General features: G+C 49.7%; 2 protein-coding genes across 2 annotated transcripts in view; one reads left to right on the top strand and one right to left on the bottom strand.

The window, feature by feature from the left end:
- LOC113813321 (ligand of Numb protein X 2) overlaps positions 1-5000 on the bottom strand; it is a 227965-nt gene that overhangs the window by 183983 nt on the left and 38982 nt on the right. The gene's annotated exons all lie outside the window — the stretch shown is intronic.
- Positions 1-5000, top strand: part of LOC138863293 (heterogeneous nuclear ribonucleoprotein A1-like) — a 7495-nt gene that overhangs the window by 772 nt on the left and 1723 nt on the right. The window lies entirely within an intron of this gene.

The following is a 5000-nucleotide window of genomic DNA, read 5'->3' as shown; positions in this document are numbered from 1 at the left end:
AAAGGCGGGGAAGCCTGAGGAGCGAGGAATGATAAGGAGGGGGGGGGTAGATGTGTAATGGACCGGAGTAAAGAAGGATGAGGGTGGATAAGAGGAGGAGGAGGGAGGGGAGGAGGAAGAAGGAAAAAGAAGGGAGAGGGAGGGAGGGAAGAGAGAGGAAGGGAGGGAGGGAAAAGAGAGGAAGAGAGGGAGGGCAGGAGGGAGGGCTAAGCGTGAGTGCAGGTATTGCTCGAGTGGCTCGAGGTCGAGTAAATTTAGCAAGTACGACTTGCCGAAGAGAGACACGCCCGGAGGGGGATATGGGGAAGGGAGAAGGGAGGAAAGGATATGAGAGGAGAGGAGAAAGAGAGAAGTAGAGAGAAAAGATGGAAGGAGAAAACAGAAGAGAAGCAGGGGAATAGAATGAAAGGTAATGAAGGAAAGGGTAAGGGAGGGAGAGAGGAAGGGAAGGGAGGGAGGGAGAGAGAGAGAGAGAGAGAGAGAGAGAGAGAGAGAGAGAGAGAGAGAGAGAGAGAGAGAGAGAGAGAGAGAGAGAGCGAGAGAGAGAGAGCGAGAGAGAGAGAGCGAGAGAGAGAGAGAGCGAGAGAGAGAGAGCGAGAGAGAGAGAGCGAGAGAGAGAGAGCGAGAGAGAGAGAGAGAGAGAGAGAGAGAGAGAGAGAGAGAGAGAGAGAGAAAGAGAGAGCTAGAGAGAGAAAGAGAGAGAGAGAGAGAGAGAAGAGAGAGAGGGGTCACAGAAGAACGAGAAAGAGGAAGAGGAATAGAGAAAGAAGAAAAAGAGGAGTCGGGACGAAGGAGAAGCAGAGGGTGAAAGAAGGAGAGGACGAAGGTAAGACGGACGGAATGGAGCAATGCATTATGAATCTCGCTCTTCAGATGTTTAAAACAACTCGGGGTTAATGGCATACAAGCTGTTGAAGGAGGAGGAGGGAGGGAGAGGAGGAGGGAGGACGGGGAAAAGGAGGGAGAACGGGGAAAAGGATGGAGGAGGGAGGGAAAGGAGGGAGGAGAGGGAAGAGGAGAGAGGAGAGGGAAAGGGAGGAGGGGGAGGGAAGAGGAGGGAGGAGAGGGGGAGGGCAGGGGAAAGGGGAGGAGGAGGAGGAGAGAGGAGGGAGGGAGGTGGGAGGAGGAGGGAGGGAGAGGAGGGAGGGAGGAGGGAGGACGGGGAAAAGGATGGAGGAGGGGGAAAAAGAGGGAGAGAAAGGAGGGAGGAGGGGGAAAGGAGGGAGGGGAGGGGAAAGGGGAGGAGGAGGAGAGAGGAGGGAAGGAGGTGGGAGGAGGGAAAAGGATGGAGGAGGGGGAAAAGGAGGGAGGAAAGGGAAAGGAGGGAGGAGAGGGGAAAGGGGAGGGGAGGGAGGGGGAAAGGGAGAGGAGGAGGAGGAGGAGGAGTGAGGAAGGAGGAAGAGGAGGGAAGGGCTATGATAAGAAGGAAAAGAGAAGGAAGAGAAAACTCGGACGAGGAGAGAAGGGGATACAGAAGATATTCTGTGAAAAAAGGGCGAAAATGAGAATTGGGAAAGAAGTAAAGGACGCAAAAAAGACGAAATTATAATAGAAAAAGGCGCAAAAACGACGAAAATGGGAATTGGGAAAGGCGCTAAAAACTAAAATGTGATTTGAAAAATTCGCAAAAAATGGGTATTGGGAAAGGGGGAAGAGGAGGGAGGAGGGAGGAGGGAGGAGAGGGAGGAGGGCGAAGAGGAGGAAGGAGGGAGGAGGGAGGAGGGCGAAGAGGAGGAAGGAGGGAGGAGAGAGGAGGGGGGAAGAGGAGGGAGGAGGGGGAGGAGGAGAAAGAAGAGGAGGGAGGAAGGAGAGGGAGGGAAAAAACGAAATGGGAATTGGGAACGGCGAAAAAAAAGAGAATTGGGGACAGGGGGAAAAAAAGAAAAAAGGGGAATTGGGAACGACGGAGAATAAAAAAAAGAAATGGAACTAGAATCAGAAAAAAAATGAAAAAAGAATAATAAGGGAGTGACCATAAAGAAAAAGAAAACAATAAAAAAGAGAGGGAGAGGGTAGGGAGGATAGCAACCCAGGAGAGGAATGTCGCTGGGAGGGAGGGCGACCTGAGCCGACCAGGAGATCGTCACGACTCCCAGATAAGTCTTGGCAGGAGCCCTCTCGGCGGGTGATGGGGGAGGAGGGGGAGGAGGAGGAGGAGGAGGAGGAGGAGGAGGAGGAGGAGGAGGAGGAGGAGGAGGAGGAGGAAGGAAGGAAGGAGGAGTGGGAGGAGGAGGAGGAGGAAGACAAAGCGAAGGCGAAGTGGGAGGAGGAGGAGGTGGAAGAAGAGGAAGGAGGAGTGGGAGGAAGAGAAGGAGGAGGAGGGGGAGGAGGAGGAGGAGGAGGAGGAGGCGGAGGAGGAGGAGGGGGAGGAAGAGGGAGGAGGAGGAGGAGGGGGGAAGGGAGGAGGGATGAGGAGGGGAAGGGAGGGAGGAGGAGGTGGTGGAGGGGGAGGAGGAGGAGGAGGGAGGAGGTGGTGGAGGGGAGGAGGAGGAGGAGGAGGTGGTGGAGGGGGGAGGAGGAGGTGGTGGTGGAGGTAGGGGGGGGGAGGAGGAGGAGGAGGAGGAGGAGGGAGGGAGGTGGTGGAGGAGAGGAGGAGGAGGTGGTGGAGGGGGAGGGAGGAGGTGGTGGAGGGGGAGGGAGGGAGGAGGTGGTGGAGGGAGGACAAGGAGGAGGTGGTGGAGGAGGAGGAGGAGGAGGAGGAGGAGGAGGAGGAGGAGGAGGAGGAGGAGGAGGAGGAGGTGGTGGTGGTGGAGGGGAGAGGGGGAGGAGGAAGAGGAGGAGGAAAAGGGAAACGAAGTAGTTGTGACGGTAGTAGTAAATGAAAAATTGAACAAAGAACAAAAAAAAGAAGAACAGGTGGAAGAAGGAACCCCACCATTTCTGATGAATAACAAAAATAAATAGATAAATAAATACATAACATAAAAATTAAATAAACAAATAAATGAAAATAAAAACAGAAGAGCAAAAATATTGTTATCTCGTCCTGAAATCTCCTGACCCCCGCTCTTCTTTATCTCTCGCCTCCTTTAACGTCAAATTTATCAAATATTCACTCTTCTTATCTTCCCTTTCTTTTTTTTTTCTTTCGCTTCATTTTTTTCCTTTCTTTCCTCCCTTTCTTTGATTTTTCTCCATCCTCTTCTTTCATCTCTTCTCCTTTTTTTCTCTCTACGGTTTTCCTTTGCTCGCTTTTTGTATTTTTCTCTTCTTCCTTCTTCCTTTAACCCTTTTCTGTCTTCTTTTCTTTTGGTTTTATTTCTTCCCGATATTCGTTTCTTTATTGTCTCTCTTTATTGTCTTTTTTCTTCTTCTCTTCTTCCTCTTATTCCTTCCTTTCCATTTAAAGCCCTCATCTCCCTCCCCCCTCCATCTCCCCCCTTTCCTAATAGCACGAAGACCTACATGGAACGAAGTAAATAAATGTGAATAAATAAAGGAAGAAGTGTATGAATAAATAAACAAATGAATAGATAAATAAACAAATGAATAAACAGATAAATAAATAAATGAATAAACGGATAAATAAATAAATGAATAAACAGATAAATAAATAAATGAATAAACAGATAAATAAATAAATGAATAAATAGAAAATAAATAAACAAAAATATTAGTAAAAATAAATGAAAACAAAATAATCAATCATTTAGTTAACGAATTCATTACCAAACAAAAAAAAAACAATCAATGAAATTAAAGAAAAATGACACTAAAAAGGGAGAAAAAAACAATCAATGAAATTAAAGAAAAATGACAATAAAAAAGGAGAAAAAAACAATCAATGAAATTAAAAATAGAATGTTAATAAAAAAGGAGAAAATGGAGTAAAAAAAAAATTACATTCTGCAAACCTCTCCGCGGGGGCGTTGCTAAGCCATTCCCTGGAGGTGAGGCGCGTGGGTGACGTGGGCGCGCGGCGGTGTGATATGCGGGCGGTGGGGCGTGATTTTAATGGGCGTGGTGGAGCACGTTTCCTTTTTTTTTAGGGGGAGGGCGACGCGGGGTGGGCGCAGTCTTATGGGTGGAAGGGTGGGCGTGGTGGCATGGGTGGCAGGGTGGGCGTTATGGTATGGGTGGCAGGGTGGGCGTAGTGGTATGGGTGGAAGGGTGGGCGTGTTGGTATGGGTGGCAGGGTGGGCGTGGTGGTATGGGTGGCAGGGTGGGCACTGTGGTATGGGAGGCAGGATGGGCACTGTAGTATGGGAGGCAGGGTGGGCGGCGGAATGAGCGACAGGATGGGCGGCTTAGGCGATATGAGGGAAACGGAGAGCGGTTTGAGGACTCTGAGGGCTTTGGCATAGCACACGGGGGGGGGGGGGCTTCTAGGAAGACATCTCTATGCAAATGACAGCTGACGTGGGGCACATGGGCGGCGATTAGCTAAACCGCAGACGCCGGTATGGGCGGCCTGCCACGAGACAGCGTTCGGGCGGCACCATGAGCGACTCCAAAAAGTAAAACCGCGGGCGTAGATAATCATACAAAGAACCAATGAAGACATGTAAATAACCCTGTGCTGGAGAGAGAGAGAGAGAGAGAGAGAGAGAGAGAGAGAGAGAGAGAGAGAGAGAGAGAGAGAGAGAGAGAGAGAGAGAGAGAGAGAGAGAAAGAGAGAGAAAGAGAGAGAAAGAGATAAAACGAGAGAGCGAGCGAGAGAGAGCGAGAAAGCGAGAGCAAAAGCGAGAGAGCGAGCGACGAGAGAGAGAAAGAGACCAAACATCAAACAAGACAAAAAAAAAAAAAAAAAAAAAAAAAAAAAAAGACGAGGACGCAAATTTGCAAAACGAGGCCAATAAACCCCCGGCGGAACAACAGGGCAATAAAGCATCGAGACCGCAGCCGATGCAATAACTTGGGCGCAATAACAAGGATCGCGGCGCCGGGAAACGAGAAGGCGATCGGACACAAACAAACGAATGGGAATACAATAATAATCAAACAGATCCATAAACGGTGGATGAAAATAAACAAAAGAGCGGCGGGAACGGGTTGCATAA

Source organism: Penaeus vannamei, chromosome 11, assembly GCF_042767895.1.
Source record: "Penaeus vannamei isolate JL-2024 chromosome 11, ASM4276789v1, whole genome shotgun sequence".
NCBI lineage: Eukaryota > Metazoa > Arthropoda > Malacostraca > Decapoda > Penaeidae > Penaeus > Penaeus vannamei.
This window is presented reverse-complemented; position numbering and strand designations above follow the sequence as displayed.